The sequence below is a fragment of the Coregonus clupeaformis genome, unplaced genomic scaffold, assembly GCF_020615455.1.
Source record: "Coregonus clupeaformis isolate EN_2021a unplaced genomic scaffold, ASM2061545v1 scaf0446, whole genome shotgun sequence".
Lineage (NCBI taxonomy): Eukaryota > Metazoa > Chordata > Actinopteri > Salmoniformes > Salmonidae > Coregonus > Coregonus clupeaformis.
This window is the reverse complement of record NW_025533901.1, coordinates 236,978-256,058: the sequence shown is the minus strand read 5'-3', so window position 1 is coordinate 256,058 and position 19,081 is coordinate 236,978. Positions and strand designations below refer to the sequence as shown.

General features: G+C 44.0%; 1 long non-coding RNA gene across 1 annotated transcript; it reads left to right on the top strand.

Moving 5' to 3' along the window:
• The first annotated feature begins 14,844 nt into the window (after positions 1-14,844).
• LOC121559100 lies at positions 14,845-15,706 on the top strand. The gene is made up of 3 exons (XR_005998670.2): positions 14,845-14,904; positions 15,136-15,212; positions 15,512-15,706. It is a non-coding gene; the product is annotated as an uncharacterized LOC121559100 (long non-coding RNA).
• Positions 15,707-19,081: the final 3,375 nt, after the last annotated feature.

The window sequence follows — 19,081 nt, the reverse complement described above, 5'->3', positions numbered from 1 at the left end:
CTCGGCTAGCTTTTAGCAATGGCTTGTGCCACATTCGTGTGCTCCTTGCTCTTTTCATGTTTGTCAAATAAAGGATGGTTGAAATTCTTTGAGCCTTTATAAAATGCACCTGTTTTGTCTGCTAGATGTGGATTTGAGCGGCAAATCTTGCACCACATTTCAGTGCGCTCATCGTTAGCTTCAAGCCACTTTTCCGAAAAAAGTATTTTCTTCGGCTCTGGCTCCAGTTGGCGTTTCTTTGTAGGTGGCAAAACGCCAAAGAAGCTGCTTAATGTCTGTTGCTTTTTGGACATCCCTGACAGTAGTTGACAAGCAACATGTCATGTGTAAGGTTAGATGAGAAGATCGGTCATGTACGCAAAGGCGCGTAGTAACACAAGTGGCATTACGCATTCCTGATTTTTGTCGCGCTTGCGTATCTGCGTACCAGTTATGTGCACCCCTGCATATAAAGTCTGACGTGCTTAAATCCAATGGGTTATTTCCTAGTATCGATACAATCGATTTATTACATTTTAAAACGATGTTAGATCGATATATGTTGTCCAAAAGGCCAACTCGCCGAGCACAGATCGATGTAGTTGGATCATATGAATATAAATCGATACATCGATGTAGTAGATGGATCGTTACACCCCTACCATGTACTGTTATAATCTCCACAGCCAGAAGGGGACTGGCCCCCCCTTAGAACATGGTTCCTCTCTAGGTTTCTTCCTAGGTTTCTGCCTTTCTAGGGAGTTTTTCCTAGCCACCGTGCTTCTACATCTGTATTGCTTACTGCTTGGGGTTTTAGGCTGGGTTTCTGTATAGCACTTTGTGACATCTGCTGATGTAAAAAGGGCTTCATAAATTAATTTGATTGATTGAACAGATCAGGGTGTGACATTTGTGTTAACATAACTTTTCATCCAGTACTGTGATGTGACAACAGTTTAACATGTTGTGTTGTTGTTGTTGTTGTTGTGTTAAAACCAGGAGGTGGTAAGGAGAAGAGGGAAGTCCAGAAAAGAAGTAAAGCCCAGTCATTCTGAATTTAACTTCTCTTCTACGTGTCCAATGAGATCAGCATGATCTAATTTCCTCAAATGAAAGTGGTTTTTTCAGAGACTACTGTTCTGTGGTATCATTAACCTTATTTCACTATGTAACTCTATTGAGCATGTGGTTTCACTGAAAGCTTTACTGAGCCACAGTACATTTAAGACACTTAAAATGTTCAACCATAGGCTAGGTCAGGGCTATCCAACCCAGTTCGTGGAGATCTACTCTCCTGTAGGTTTTCGCTCCAACCCCAGTTGTAACTAACCTGATTCAGTTTATCAACCTGTCTTCCGCATCCGCGGTGGAATGTGGCCGAGCTACGGCGGTTTTTGTCGGTCTTCTCACCAAAACGTCTGTAGCGTCCGAACGGTTTGTCCGAGAAACTAATATGACCCCACTGTGGAAAGGGGAGACTCACAAATACGATGGTGTTCTCCGTTTTGGTGTACAACCCCCTAAAGTGCCACAGGGCTCATCTGAAGGTAACCCATACAAACAAATGGAAGTATGGAGGTAGTTTGGTGCCAACAAAAATAAGAGCTTAAATATGTCCCACAAAACTAAAATATTCCCTGAGCTTTCAGACACTTCAAACTTATGATTTATTTTGTGACAGTCTTTTTTGCCATTTATGAATTTGTTATTCAATGTGTTTCTATGGGCTATAGCAGTCAAGGCCAAATTAAATATTTAACAAAACATGTTTTTATATATATATTTTATTATACCTAAAGGGGTCCTAAAATTCTAAATCAAATAGCTAAATTATCCATGGTATGACCATCTTAAAACAATTCCATATGTTAGCTTAGTAAATAATGAAATACAATCTAATTAAACTGAATCAATATTTATTCAGCTACATTAACACATCAATACACGTAAAAAAATGAAATACAATGAACTTTCACAACTACAATTACAAACTGCAACTATATCAAGAGCTATTAAACCATATTCCCTGAGCCTAAAAACATTTTCTAAATCACTATTGTTATTATTATTAAAAGGCTACAGACAAAAGTTGTATGAAAAATATTTTAAAAAGTTAAACAAATATCCCCCCCAAAATTAAGTAACTCGTAAAAATATAAAAACTGTTGTTTTTCCTCCCAGCTGCTGGTATTGATGGATGGTATAGGTCTCACTCTGCTGGTATTGATGGATGGTATAGGTCTCACACTCTGCTGGTATTGATGGATGGTATAGGTCTCACTCTGCTGGTATTGATGGATGGTATAGGTCTCACACTCTGCTGGTATTGATGGATGGTATAGGTCTCACTCTGCTGGTATTGATGGATGGTATAGGTCTCACTCTGCTGGTATTGATGGCTGGTACAGGTTCACTCTGCAGGTATTGATGGATGGTATAGGTCTCACACTCTGCTGGTATTGATGGATGGTACAGGTCTCACACTCTGCTGGTATTGATGGATGGTATAGGTCTCACTCTGCTGGTATTGATGGATGGTATAGGTCTCACTCTGCTGGTATTGATGGATGGTATAGGTCTCACACTCTGCTGGTATTGATGGATGGTATAGGTCTCACTCTGCTGGTATTGATGGATGGTATAGGTCTCACTCTGCTGGTATTGATGGCTGGTATAGGTCTCACTCTGCTGGTATTGATGGATGGTATAGGTCTCACACTCTGCTGGTATTGATGGATGGTATAGGTCTCACACTCTGCTGGTATTGATGGATGGTATAGGTCTCACTCTGCTGGTATTGATGGCTGGTATAGGTCTCACTCTGCTGGTATTGATGGCTGGTATAGGTCTCACTCTGCTGGTATTGATGGATGGTACAGGTCTCACACTCTGCTGGTATTGATGGATGGTATAGGTCTCTCACTCTGCTGGTATTGATGGATGGTACAGGTCTCACACTTTGCTGGTATTGATGGTTGGTATAGGTCTCTCACTCTGCTGGTATTGATGGCTGGTATAGGTCTCTCACTCTGCTGGTATTGATGGCTGGTATAGGTCTCTCACTCTGCTGGTATTGATGGATGGTATAGGTCTAACTCTGCTGGTATTGATGGCTGGTATAGGTCTCACTCTGCTGGTATTGATGGCTGGTATAGGTCTCACACTCTGCTGGTATTGATGGCTGGTATAGGTATCTCACTCTGCTGGTATTGATGGATGGTATAGGTCTCACTCTGCTGGTATTGATGGCTGGTATAGGTCTCACACTCTGCTGGTATTGATGGCTGGTATAGGTCTCTCTCTGCTGGTATTGATGGATGGTATAGGTCTCACACTCTGCTGGTATTGATGGCTGGTATAGGTCTCACTCTGCTGGTATTGATGGCTGGTATAGGTCTCACACTCTGCTGGTATTGATGGCTGGTATAGGTATCTCTCTGCTGGTATTGATGGATGGTATAGGTCTCACACTCTGCTGGTATTGATGGCTGGTATAGGTCTCACACTCTGCTGGTATTGATGGCTGGTATAGGTCTCACTCTGCTGGTATTGATGGCTGGTATAGGTCTCTCTCTGCTGGTATTGATGGCTGGTATAGGTCTCACACTCTGCTGGTATTGATGGCTGGTATAGGTCTCTCTCTGCTGGTATTGATGGATGGTATAGGTCTCACACTCTGCTGGTATTGATGGCTGGTATAGGTCTCACTCTGCTGGTATTGATGGCTGGTATAGGTCTCTCTCTGCTGGTATTGATGGCTGGTATAGGTCTCTCTCTGCTGGTATTGATGGATGGTATAGGTCTCACACTCTGCTGGTATTGATGGCTGAGTAAGTACTGAAGTCAGAGTTCTGGACTCTCTTCTTCTTCTTTGGTCTCCTCTGTCCCTGACGGATATCCAACGAGGCATAACACAGATCTCCTTCCTCCTGAGAGAGAGAGAGAGAGAGAGAGAGAGAGAGAGAGAGAGAGAGAGAGAGATTTTACAATTAATCTGTTAATATTATTCATATATAATCATACATTATTATTATTTCATGAAATGCATCATATCACTATGTTTTACTGCTTATTACTTTAGTTTTTAATGAGTATACTCGCCAATGCTTTGAATAGTACTGGGTTACAAATCACATGGACTACAAATAGAGATGGCCACCAGTCAAAGAACTACAACACCCATTCTGACTATACCTTCTCACTTCCCCTGGTGGTAGTCCTGTTCAGAGGAACCTGAGTCTCAGCTGCAGCTGCAGAGGAAGAGTTATCACCATTAAAAAAACAGGTTAACAACACATATGATATTGAGCTGTCAATTTAACATGGTTTACATTAGTTTACCAGAGAATTTGAAAGAAGGTTTGATTGATTGATGGCTGGTTTATTGATTGATTGATTATTTTATTGATTGATTGAGTTGGAGAGTAAAACAGATTAAGTGAGAGTGAGTGTATGCTTACTTTGTAAGTAAAATAATCAATTTTGTATATTATTGATGTTGTCAAAAACAGAAGATTAGGATATAGGATGTTCCTTACTTCAACAATTAGTAAGATGGAATTTAAATCAATCAAATCGACAAAAGGAATGAGTGAGTCAGTGCATGCTATGAAATAGTGAAAGAAAAAAGAAAACATAATGCTATTAGTAATGAAGTGAGTGTACCTGTTGTTCTGCAGAAGGAGTAGACACAGAAAGAGGAGAGGAGGGAGGAGAGGAGAGCAGACACAGGACACAGACTGAACAGCAACATCCAACACAGTCCACAGTCTACATCAGGAGAGGAGGAGGGGGACTCAGGAGGACTGACGTCTGGACAAAACATTAAACACAAACAGAACTACATTCTTAGATTGTCTACTGCTGAATGGATGTTTAAAGATGATCTTGAGGCAATGTTTCATGACCTTAGATCAACCTCGGATGATTCATTCAAAATAACATTTAATGGAACCCAGACACACCAATACTAACACAATATGAATAATACTAAAGATACAGCCAGAAGATCTATATATAGAATAATAATTGTTCTTACCAAGTGAAATCCTAGTGGTGATGTTTCCATAGTGGTAGACCTCTTTCTGTTTAATACCTCCTTTCCCTCCATCATCCTCCACCTTGTCCTCCATAGTCCCACAGTAGTAGAGTCCCAGGTCAGATCCAGTGATGTTCTCAATCAGTAGATCATAGGAGTTGTTAGAGGGGTTCCACACCACATTATATCCAGTTAAAGGGTTGTTAATCAAAACCTTAGTTGAAATAACAAGACGCGGCTGGTACTTGTGAGAACAGTTCCTATACCATATAATGTATACTCCAGTAGTTATGTTGCAGTCACAGTAGAGAGTGATGTTGTCTCCTGGTCTGACTCTCAGCTCCACCTCTGCTGCAGAGATCCCATCCTGACTGGAGGAAACAGCACCTACAGGTAGCAGAGGAACAGTGTTAGGATGAACTGACTGGAGGAAACAGCACCTACAGGTAGCAGAGGAACAGTGTTAGGATGAACTGACTGGAGGAAACAGCACCTACAGGTAACAGAGGAACAGTGTTAGGATGAACTGACTGGAGGAAACAGCACCTACAGGTAGCAGAGGAACAGTGTTAGGATGAACTGACTGGAGGAAACAGCACCTACAGGTAGCAGAGGAACAGTGTTAGGATGAACTGACTGGAGGAAACAGCACCTACAGGTAGCAGAGGAACATTGTTAGGATGAACTGACTGGAGGAAACAGCACCTACAGGTAGCAGAGGAACAGTGTTAGGATGAACTGACTGGAGGAAACAGCACCTACAGGTAGCAGAGGAACAGTGTTAGGATGAACTGACTGGAGGAAACAGCACCTACAGGTAGCAGAGGAACAGTGTTAGGATGAACTGACTGGAGGAAACAGCACTACAGGGAGCAGAGGAAGGAACAGTGTTTGGATGAATCACAGAATGTCACTTTGATATCTTAAACTTCTCCACATGTAAAGATAAACCTCATGTCTTTACCACAGTGATCACAATATCAGAATAATAAGACAACAGATCTAGTCAACTATAAAACCACATCAAGAAATCAGCTATCATCCAGCTATAAGGCCCAGTAAAACAAGTTACTCACATAAGAATGCAATCAGAGCAACACACAGCCTGTCCATCTGGTGGTCTGATGGTCTGATGGTGACTGTCAGAGAGTAGCTGGGTCTTTGAATAACAAGGTCTTTGCTGCGTATTTCCGTGTTCATGACTAGATGTACTTTACCATGAAAGGACATACGAGCAGCGATTGGTTCGATCGAGTGGAAAGTTTTCAGCTTGTGGTCCTTTTCTCGGAAACCGATGTTGTGTGACATGAAAAGTAGGGTCTACAATCGAGGTAAACAGGCTTCACACATTCATGACGTCAATGGAAAATATTCAGCTTTGAGGTGTTCACCTTAGATAGCAACACCTTAAGAGACCTATAGACACTCTATGAAGAAACAAAGACACATTTTGATGACTGAGTTGACCTTCAAACCTTGAAGAAAATACATTTATACAGAGGCTTAAAGTAGGCCTATAGGACTTTATACCTGTAGTCAGGAAGTAGGTCTAATTTTAGACCTAAAGTTTGCCATACACACTCTGGTCAATATGTGTGAATGGGAGAGATATCTGTGACAAATTAACTTGTAATAATAACGTTTGGACTCTCACACTCTGGCCTAATGAAAGACCCAGCTACTCTGACCCTGTTACTGAAAGACCCAGCTACTCTGACCCTGTTACTGAAAGACCCAGCTACTCTGACCCTGTTACTGACAGACCCAGCTCACTGCTCTTTCCTCAGACCTGAAACCCAGGCCCCCCTTAACCCCTCCCCTACAGAGCAGCAGCACTAGCTGAGTAAACCACAACCACAGACATAGGACTATACATGATACACAATCATATGGACACACTCCAATATATCCACATATATGTGCACTCATGTAAACAGATACATACATTGACCACTACTAATGTTGGTAAGTCTGATATTATGATGTTGGCATTACAGTACTCATATAAGAACTAGTCACTGATTGGCTGAGAAGACACACTCAGTACACAGGAAACCCACACTGACTTCCTGTTGTTCAGAGTAGCTGGGTCTTTCAGTAACAGGTTCAGAGTAGCTGGGTCTGTCAGTAACAGGGTCAGAGTAGCTGGGTCTGTCAGTAACAGGGTCAGAGTAGCTGGGTCTTTCAGTAACAGGGTCAGAGTAGCTGGGTCTTTCAGTAACAGGGTCAGAGTAGCTGGGTCTTTCAGTAACAGGGTCAGAGTAGTTGTGTCTTTCAGTAACAGGGTCAGAGTAGCTGGGTCTTTCAGTAACAGGGTCAGAGTAGCTGGGTCTTTCAGTAACAGGGTCAGAGTATCTGGGTCTTTCAGTAACAGTGTCAGAGTAGCTGGGTCTTTCAGTAACAGTGTCAGAGTAGCTGGGTATTTCAGTAACAGGGTCAGAGTAGTTGGGTCTTTCAGTAACAGGGTCAGAGTAGCTGGGTCTGTCAGTAACAGGGTCAGAGTAGCTGGGTCTTTCAGTAACAGGGTCAGAGTAGCTGGGTCTTTCAGTAACAGTGTCAGAGTAGCTGGGTCTTTCAGTAACAGGGTCAGAGTAGCTGGGTCTATCAGTAACAGGGTCAGAGTAGCTGGGTCTTTCAGTAACAGGGTCAGAGTAGCTGGGTCTTTCAGTAACAGGGTCAGAGTAGCTGGGTCTTTCAGTAACAGGGTCAGAGTAGCTGGGTCTTTCAGTAACAGGGTCAGAGTAGCTGGGTCTTTCAGTAACAGGGTCAGAGTAGCTGGGTCTTTCAGTAACAGGGTCAGAGTAGCTGGGTCTTTCAGTAACAGGGTCAGAGTAGCTGGGTCTGTCAGTAACAGGGTCAGTGTAGCTGGGTCTTTCAGTAACAGGGTCAGAGTAGCTGGGTCTTTCAGTAACAGGGTCAGAGTAGCAGGGTCTTTCAGTAACAGTGTCAGAGTAGCTGGGTCTTTCAGTAACAGGGTCAGAGTAGCTGGGTCTTTCAGTAACAGGGTCAGAGTAGCTGGGTCTGTCAGTAACAGGGTCAGAGTAGCTGGGTCTGTCAGTAACAGGGTCAGAGTAGCTGGGTATTTCAGTAACAGGGTCAGAGTAGCTGGGTCTTTCAGTAACAGGATCAGAGTAGCTGGGTCTGTCAGTAACAGGGTCAGAGTAACTGGGTGTGTCAGTAACAGGGTCAGAGTAGCTGGGTCTGTCAGTAACAGGGTCAGAGTAGCTGGGTATTTCAGTAACAGGTCAGAGTAGCTGGGTCTGTCAGTAACAGGGTCAGAGTAGCTGGGTATTTCAGTAACAGGGTCAGAGTAGCTGGGTATTTCAGTAACAGGGTCAGAGTAGCTGGGTCTTTCAGTAACAGGGTCAGAGTAGCTGGGTCTGTCAGTAACAGGGTCAGAGTAGCTGGTTCTTTCAGTAACAGGGTCAGAGTAGCTGGGTCTTTCAGTAACAGGGTCAGAGTAGCTGGGTCTTTCAGTAACAGGGTCATAGTAGCTGGGTCTTTCAGTAAGACCCATCTTGAGACAGAGACCCATCTTGAGACAGAGACCTATCCTGAGATAGAGACCTATCCTGAGACAGAGACCTATCCTGAGACAGAGACCTATCTTGAGACAGAGACCTATCCTGAGACAGAGACCTATCTTGAGACAGAGTCCCATCTTGAGACAGAGACCCATCTTGAGACAGAGACCTATATTGAGACAGAGACCTATCTTGAGACAGAGACCCATCTTGAGACAGAGACCCATCTTGAGACAGAGACCTATCCTGAGACAGAGACCTATCCTGAGACAGAGACCTATCTTGAGACAGAGACCCATCTTGAGACAGAGACCTATCCTGAGACAGAGACCTATCTTGAGACAGAGGCCTAAGGTTGGCCTATATAACTGCAACCTGCCAGTATTAATGTTTGATTTATCAAATGATGAACATCCAGTAATCATAACATTTAAATCCTCACCATGATCTGTATGAGCTAATTGAGGCATCCCAAAATTATTATTTATCCACCACACATCTAGGCCTCACCAATGTTGGACACCCTGAATTATTGAATGCAGCAAGAAATTACAATCAGAAACTACAATAACCATGGTGCTCTGGAGAGGATGTGATGGTACATTCAAGTCAATTATAGTTTAAGAGCTATGCCATTTGTAGTTCTTTATCTTTGTGGATGTAGTTCTGTATCTAACGATCTCTTTTTCTTCAGGATTAGTGGGAAAACAAATAGGACATAGACAGAGATATGATGCACTCAGTGAGAACATGTGTGACATCATCAGGAGAATAGCAGCACCATGGGTGAACAACTACTTATAACTTGGATGTACTCTCTTCCTCAGGCCAAATGGTAGACAGACAAACAGACAAACAGAGAGACAGACATCACCATGGCAACTGCAACAGGATGTCAGTGTGGGTTTCCTGTGTACTGAGTGTGTCTTCTCAGCCAATCAGTGACTAGCTCTTATATGAGTACTGTAATGCCAACATCATAATATCAGACTAACCAACATTAGTAGTGGTCAATGTATGTATATGTGTACATGAGTGCACATATATGTGGATATATTGGAGTGTGTCCATATAATTGTATATCATGTATAGTCCTATGTCTGTGGTTGTGGTTTACTCAGCTAGTGCTGCTGCTCTGTAGGGGAGGGGTTAAGGGGGGGCTGGGTTTCAGGTCTGAGGAAAGAGCAGTGAGCTGGGTCTGTCAGTAACAGGGTCAGAGTAGCTGGGTCTGTCAGTAACAGGGTCAGAGTAGCTGGGTCTTTCAGTAACAGGGTCAGAGTAGCTGGGTCTGTCAGTAACAGGGTCAGAGTAGCTGGGTCTGTCAGTAACAGGGTCAGAGTAGCTGGGTCTTTCAGTAACAGGGTCAGAGTAGCTGGGTCTTTCAGTAACAGGGTCAGAGTAGCTGGGTCTGTCAGTAACAGGGTCAGAGTAGCTGGGTCTTTCAGTAACAGGGTCAGAGTAGCTGGGTCTGTCAGTAACAGGGTCAGAGTAGCTGGGTCTTTCAGTAACAGGGTCAGAGTAGCTGGGTCTCTGATGCAGATATCAGTTAGTATGACAGGTACACACAACCATAAAGGATACAAGAACAACTACTGCCCTGCACTCTCATGTTAACAGTTCACACCTCTTGACTTGAACTAGTCCATCTCAAGGTCTGATGGGTAATGTTAGACTCCAGATGTGGAACACATCCAGACTGAGATGGACCCACACCACATGAGGAAGTCACACCTCATGACTTGAGTCTTAGAGGTGTTGATACAGCTGAATGACTTTGTTGTTTCAGTCAAAGTAACATCATAAAGTATCTATCTGTTATCTGGTCCCTCATACAGCCTGTTAATACTACACTTGATAGCATGCATACCTGGAGAAATATTACATATTATTAGATAATAATAGTGTCATACAAACACGCAAGCATGCATGCACGCTCACACACACACTTATGAGAAGGTATAGAGTGGCTGGCCAAGCAGTTGACACATCACGTGTCAAGTAGATGGAAACATTGTGGTTTCTACAGACCTGAAAACTACCCCACAGACATGAAGCATAGGCCCCATTAACCCATCAGACCTCAGGCCCGCTTAACACACAAAAAGGACTAGGCATGCATATGCAATCATATGCACACACACTCACATAACCCCTCAGTCCTCCCCTCAGACCTGAAACCCAGCACCCCTTAACCCCTCAGTCCTCCCCTCAGACCTGAAACCCAGGCCCCCCTTAACCCCTCAGTCCTCCCCTCAGACCTGAAACCAAGGCCCCCTTAACCCCTCAGTCCTCCCCTCAGACCTGAAACCCAGGCCCCCTTAACCCCTCAGTCCTCCCCCTCAGACCTGAAACCAAGGCCCCCTTAACCCCTCAGTCCTCCCCTCAGACCTGAAACCCAGGCCCCCCTTAACCCCTCAGTCCTCCCCTCAGACCTGAAACCCAGGCCCCCCGTAACACCTCAGTCCTCCCCTCAGACCTGAAACCGAGGCCCCCCTTAACCCCTCAGTCCTCCCCCTCAGACCTGAAACCCAGGCCCCCTTAACCCCTCAGTCCTCCCCTCAGACCTGAAACCCAGGCCCCCCTTAACCCCTCAGTCCCTCCCCTCAGACCTGAAACCCAGGCCCCCCTTAACCCCTCAGTCCTCCCCTCAGACCTGAAACCCAGGCCCCCTTAACCCCTCAGTCCTCCCCTCAGACCTGAAACCCAGGCCCCCCCTTAACCCCTCAGTCCTCCCCTCAGACCTGAAACCCAGGCCCCCCTTAACCCCTCAGTCCTCCCCTCAGACCTGAAACCCAGGCCCCCCTCAACCCCTCAGTCCTCCCCTCAGACCTGAAACCCAGGCCCCCCTTTAACCCCTCAGTCCTCCCCTCAGACCTGAAACCCAGGCCCCCTTTAACCCCTCAGTCCTCCCCTCAGACCTGAAACCCACGCCCCCTTAACCCCTCAGTCCTCCCCTCAGACCTGAAACCCACGCCCCCTTAACCCCTCAGTCCTCCCCTCAGACCTGAAACCCAGGCCCCCCTTAACCCCTCAGTCCTCCCCTCAGATCTGAAACCCAGGCCCCACTTAACCCCTCAGTCCTCCCCTCAGACCTGAAACCCAGGCCCCCCTTAACCCCTCAGTCCTCCCCTCAGACCTGAAACCCAGGCCCCCCTTAACCCCTCAGTCCTCCCCTCAGACCTGAAACCCAGCCACCCTTAACCCCTCCCCTACAGAGCAGCAGCACTAGCTGAGTAAACCACAACCACAGACATAGGACTATACATGATATACAATCATATGGACACTCTCCCATATACCCACATATATGTGCACTCATGTAAACAGATACATACATTAACCACTACTAATGTTGGTAAGTCTGATATTATGATGTTGGCATTACAGTACTCATATAAGAGCTAGTCACTGATTGGCTGAAAAGACACACTCAGTACACAGGAAACCCACACTGACTTCCTGTTGTTCAGAGTAGCTGGGTCTTTCAGTAACAGGGTCAGAGTAGCTGAGTCTGTCAGTAACAGGGTCAGAGTAGCTGGGTCTGTCAGTAACAGGGTCAGAGTAGCTGGGTCTGTCAGTAACAGGGTCAGAGTAGCTGGGTCTTTCATTAGTCATCTGTGTGTCCGAGTTTAAAGAGACCTCTCTGACTGTCAGGTTACCTGAACTAGTTCATAGATCAGGGGCAGGATTTGATTTATATCTTTAACTGTATTATAAATGAAGGTTCCATGTTCAATCAGTCAAACATGAGGTCAAACATGAGGTCAAACATGAGGTCAGACATGAAGTCAAACATGAGGTCAAACATGAGGTCAAACATGAGGTCAAACATGAGGTCAAACATGAGGTCAAACATGAGGTCTAACATGAGGTCAAACATGAGGTCAAACATGAGGTCAAACATGAGGTAAACATGAGGTCTAACATGAGGTCAAACATGAGGTCAAACATGAGGTCTAACATGAGGTCAAACATGAGGTCTAACATGAGGTCTAACATGAGGTCAAACATGAGGTCAGACATGAGGTCAAACATGAGGTCAAATATGAGGTCAAACATGAGGTCAAACATGAGGTCAAACATGAGGTCTAACATGAGGTCAAACATGAGGTCTAACATGAGGTCTAACATGAGGTCAAACATGAGGTCAAACATGAGGTCAAACATGAGGTCAAACATGAGGTCAGACATGAGGTCTAACATGAGGTCAAACATGAGGTCTAACATGAGGTCAAACATGAGGTCAAAGATGAGGTCAAACATGAGGTCAAACATGAGGTCTAACATGAGGTCAAACATTAGTCCTAGTACCTGACTACAAGTATAAAGTCCTATAGACCTACTTTAAGCCTCTGTATAAATTTATTTTCTTCAAGGTTTAAAGGTCAACTCAGTCATCAAAATGTGTGTTTGTTTCTTCATAGAGTGTCTATAGGTCTCTTAAGGTGTTGCTATCTAAGGTGAACACCTCAAAGCTGAATATTTTCCATTGACGTCATGTTGGTGTGAAGCCTGTTTACCTCGATTGTAGACCCTACTTTTCATGTCACACAACATCGGTTTCCGTTACAAGGACCACAAGCTGAAAACTTTCCACTCGATCGAACCAATCGCTGCTCGTATGTCCTTTCATGGTAAAGTACATCTAGTCATGAACACGGAAATACGCAGCAAAGACCTTGTTATTCAAAGACCCAGCTACTCTCTGACAGTCACCATCAGACCATCAGACCACCAGATGGACAGGCTGTGTGTTGCTCTGATTGCATTCTTATGTGAGTAACTTGTTTTACTGGGCCTTATAGCTGGATGATAGCTGATTTCTTGATGTGGTTTTATAGTTGACTAGATCTGTTGTCTTATTATTGTGATATTGTGATCACTGTGGTAAAGACATGAGGTTCATCTTTCCATGTGGAGAAGTTTATGATATCAAAGTGACATTCTGTGATTCATCCTAACACTGTTCCTCTGCTACCTGTAGGTGCTGTTTCCTCCAGTCAGTTCATCCTAACACTGTTCCTCTGCTACCTGTAGGTGCTGTTTCCTCCAGTCAGTTCATCCTAACACTGTTCCTCTGCTACCTGTAGGTGCTGTTTCCTCCAGTCAGTTCATCCTAACACTGTTCCTCTGCTACCTGTAGGTGCTGTTTCCTCCAGTCAGTTCATCCTAACACTGTTCCTCTGCTACCTGTAGGTGCTGTTTCCCTCCAGTCAGTTCATCCTAACACTGTTCCTCTGCTACTTGTAGGTGCTGTTTCCTCCAGTCAGTTCATCCTAACACTGTTCCTCTGCTACCTGTAGGTGCTGTTTCCTCCAGTCAGTTCATCCTAACACTGTTCCTCTGCTACCTGTAGGTGCTGTTTCCTCCAGTCAGTTCATCCTAACACTGTTCCTCTGCTACCTGTAGGTGCTGTTTCCTCCAGTCAGTTCATCCTAACACTGTTCCTCTGCTACCTGTAGGTGCTGTTTCCTCCAGTCAGTTCATCCTAACACTGTTCCTCTGCTACCTGTAGGTGCTGTTTCCTCCAGTCAGTTCATCCTAACACTGTTCCTCTGCTACCTGTAGGTGCTGTTTCCTCCAGTCAGGATGGGATCTCTGCAGCAGAGGTGGAGCTGAGAGTCAGACCAGGAGACAACATCACTCTCTATAGTGACTGTAGACCAACATTTGGAATGTACACTGTTTGGTTCAGGAACTGCTCTCATGAGCACCAGCCTCCTCTAGTTGTTACATATTATAACCGTTTGTCATCTCATTTCCTAAATCCTCTCCCTCGGTATACGATGTTATGGAACCCCTCTAACAACTTCTACGATCTACTGATTGAGAACATCACTGGATCTGACCTGGGACTCTACTACTGTGGGACTATGGAGTACAAGGTGGAGGATGAAGGGAAAGGAGGTATTAAACAGAAAGAGGTCTATCACTATGGAAACATCTCCACTAGGATTTCACTTGGTAAGAACAATTGTTATTCTATATAGATCTTCTGGCTGTATCTTTAGTATTATTAATATTGGGGGTCTATCACTATGGACATGTCATGAGAAGGCTTTCATTTGGTAAGAACAATGTATTATTCTATCTTCATTTAATGGCTGTATATTTGGTTTTGGTAAAGCATGTCTGGTTTCCTTGAATGAGAGGAGAATGAGGTCTATGATCATTGTTCTCCATTTATACCTGTGTTTTGTCCAGACGTCAGTCCTCCTGAGTCCTCCTCCTCCCCTCCTCCTGAGTCCTCCTCCTCCTCTCCTGATGTAGACTGTGGACTGTGTTGGATGTTGCTGTTCAGTCTGTGTCCTGTGTCTGCTCTCCTCTCCTCTTCCTGTGTCTACTTCTTCTGCAGAACAACAGGTACACTCACTCTCTCACTCTCTGTCAGGAGTCACTTAGTCACTCATTCATTTTTTAAGTCTGGGTATTCCTAATCAACCTTTCTTATTATTTAAATAATTAGCTATGTTTTTAACCTTCCTTTGAAAAGCATCTTGACCACAATATGTAAACATCTACTTACTTTGAACTGATGTGTCCTAGTTTGACCTCAAACGTGGTGTTTTAATGGTGAGAACTCTCCCTCTGCAGCTCCAACTGAGACTCAGGTTCCTCTGAACAGGACTACGACCAGGGGAAGTGACAGCAGTGTGCAGACTACAGTCAAGGTGGGTGTTGTAGTTTTATTTTTGGTAGTCATCTTGATATGTAGTCCATGTGTTTGGCAACCCAGCCTTATTCAAAGACTATTTTCAATGTCAGATATGATCATTAAAAACAGAAGGAAAAAGCAACAATACATAATGTATAATCCTAATGTATGATCATATATAATTAATATTAACAGATTATTAATTTAATCTCTCACTCTCTCTGTCTCCTTGTCTCTCTTTCTCTCGCTCTCTCTGTCTCCTTGTCTCTCTCTCTCTCTCTCGCTCTCTCGCTCACTCGCTCACTCTGACTTCAGTACCTATACATCCATCAATACCCGCAGATTGTGAGACCTGTACCATCCATCAATACCAGCATAGTGTGAGACCTATACCAGCCATCAATACCCACAGATTGTGAGACCTATACATCCATCAATATCAGCATAGTGTGAGACCTATACCAGCCATCAATACCAGCGGAGTGTGAGACCTATACCATCCATCAATACCAGCAGAGTGTGAGACCTATACCAGCCATCAATACCAGCAGAGTGAGAGACCTATACCAGCCATCAATACTAGCAGAGTGTGAGACCTATACCATCCATCAATACCAGCAGAGTGTGAGACCTATACCAGCCATCAATACCAGCAGAGTGTGAGACCTATACCAGCCATCAATACCAGCAGAGTGTGAGACCTATACCAGCCATCAATACCAGCAGAGTGTGAGACCTATACCAGCCATCAATACCAGCAGAGTGTGAGACCTATACCATCCATCAATACCAGCAGAGTGTGAGACCTATACCATCCATCAATACCAGCAGAGTGAGACCTATACCATCCATCAATACCAGCAGAGTGTGAGTCCTATACCAGCCATCAATACCAGCAGAGTGTGAGTCCTATACCAGCCATCAATACCAGCAGAGTGAGACCTATACCATCCATCAATACCAGCAGAGTTTGAGACCTATACCAGCCATCAATACCAGCAGAGTGTGAGACCTATACCAGCCATCAATACCAGCAGTGTGAGACCTATACCAGCCATCAATACCAGCAGAGTGTGAGACCTATACCAGCCATCAATACCAGCAGTGTGAGACCTATACCAGCCATCAATACCAGCATAGTGTGAGACCTATACCATCCATCAATACCAGCAGATTGTGAGACCTATACCATCCATCAATACCAGCAGAGTGTGAGACCTATACCAGCCATCAATACCAGCAGAGTGTGAGACCTATACCAGCCATCAATACCAGCAGAGTGTGAGACCTATACCAGCCATCAATACCAGCAGAGTGTGAGACCTATACCATCCATCAATATCAGCAGAGTGTGAGACCTATACCAGCCATCAATACCAGCAGAGTGTGAGACCTATACCAGCCATCAATACCAGCAGAGTGTGAGACCTATACCAGCCATCAATACCAGCAGAGTGTGAGACCTATACCAGCCATCAATACCAGCAGAGTGTGAGATCTATACCATCCATCAATACCAGCAGAGTGAGACCTATACCATCCATCAATACCAGCAGAGTGTGAGACCTGTACCAATATAGCTGGGAAGGTGTGACAACGACAGTTTTGATATTTTTAAGAGTTACTTAATTTTGGGGGGAATATTTTAATATTCTTGTTTTAAACCGTTTCATACTAGTGATTTCTTTTTTAACTTTGTTTGTAGCCTTTTAATAAGAATAACGAAATTGATTTAGAAAATCTTTTCAAGCTCAGGGAATATGTTTTAATAGCTCTTGATGTAGTTGTTGTTTTGTAATTGTAGTTGTGTAAATTAATTGTATTTCATTTGTAAGTGTATTGATATGTGTTAATGTAGCTGAATAAATGTAAATGCAAATTTTGATTCAGTTTAATTTGATTTCATGTCATCATTTCTTTGTCTCCCCTTAAGGTCTCTGAGTACAAGGTCATGCTATTTGGTTTGACAAATTCTCCAGCAAACCTTTGAGGTATTTGAGGGTGTGGCTTAGAGACGAAGAGGGTGTGGCTTTAGAGGATGACAGAAATGCATAACCAGAGCATGGAGGCTAAGGGGCGTGATTTAAATGTTACGTGGTGTGGCTTAGAACCGAAGGGGTGTGGTTTTAGGAGCTAATGGGGTGTGGCTTAAGAGGAAGACAGCGTTGTTGATTAGAACCACAGTAGTTTCTGTGGTTTCGTACAAACACGTCGCCCTGGAATCTTTAACCCTGTTCCTGTAAAGCTACCGTCCTGTTGGTTACAACTGGGGTTGGAGCGAAAACCTACAGGAGGGTAGCTCTCCACAAACAGGGTTGGAGCGAAAACCTACAGGAGGGTAGCTCTCCACAAACAGGGTTGGAGCGAATACCTACAGGAGGGTAGCTCTCCACAAACAGGGTTGGAGCGAATACCTACAGGAGGGTAGCTCTCCACAAACAGGGTTGGAGCGAAAACCTACAGGAGGGTAGCTCTCCACAAACAGGGTTGGAGCGAATACCTACAGGAGGGTAGCTCTCCACAAACAGGGTTGGAGCGAATACCTACAGGAGGGTAGCTCTCCACAAACAGGGTTGGAGCGAATACCTACAGGAGGGTAGCTCTCCACAAACAGGGTTGGAGAGCCCTGACGTGGCCTATGGCTCAACATTTTAAGTGTCTTAAATGTAGCTCTGTAAAGCTTTCAGTGAAACCACATTCTCAATAGAGTTACATAGTGAAATCAGGTTGATTATACCACAGAACAGGATAATCTCTGAAAATAGCCATTTCATTCCAGAAGATAACCATTACAAATACAAATCATACATGAAAAGTAGCTAAATCTAAAATTACAAATCCATTACAATACAACTATAATTTTGTAGATGTTTTCAAATGGTAAAAAACCTTTACAAAATAAAATTGATAAAAAATAAAAACTGCAATTTTAAAAGGATAAACCATTTCTGTGTTAAATAGCCCTTACTAAAAATGCACCAAAATAAAGCAATAAAAACCATCTGGGTAATAGAGAAAGAATGAGACAGACCAGCAGATGATGGTGTGATGAAATCACATGACAACAGTTTCATGCTGATCTCATTGGACACGTAGAAGAGAAGTTCAATTCACTACAGACCTGGAGAATGACTGGTCTCTGCCTCTTTTCTGGACTTCCCTCTTCTCCTTACCAACTCCTGGTTTTAACACAACAACACAACATGTTAAACTGTTGTTATATCACTGTACTGGATGAGAAGTTAACAATAACTGATATGAGTATCCCCATGTCCTGACCCACCGTGTGTGTTCCCGACCCAGAAGGCAGCAGGAATGAGGAACAGAAACAGAGCTCTGGAGACCACCACCAGGACCCAGCTCAGACCACAGTCAGGAAGACAGCAGGAATGAGGAACAGAAACAGAGCTCTGGAGACCACCACCAGGACCCAGCTCAGACCACAGTCAGGAAGACAGCAGGAATGAGGAACAGAAACAGAGCTCTGGAGACCACCACCAGGACCCAGCTCAGACCATAAATACATAATTATAATAAATAATAATAATAATTATATTTGCAAAATAAAATGATGTTTTTCTGAGATTATAATGTTCTGTGGTATAATTCACCTGACTTCTCTATGTAACTCTATTGAGAATGTGGTTGAAAGCTTTACTGAGCTACTTTTAGTCAACTTCAACCATAGGCTAGGTGTTTGTATGAAACCACAGAAACTGTGCTGTGGTTCTGTTCATTGTCTGTCTTCCTCTACAGACACCCCCCCTTAGCATCTAAGCCACACCTTCTTAGCCTAAGAGTCACACCCTTGTCACGTCTAAGCCAACCCTCTTAATATGTTAGTCACACCTGCTAATTGTCTAAGCCACACCCTCAAACAAAACC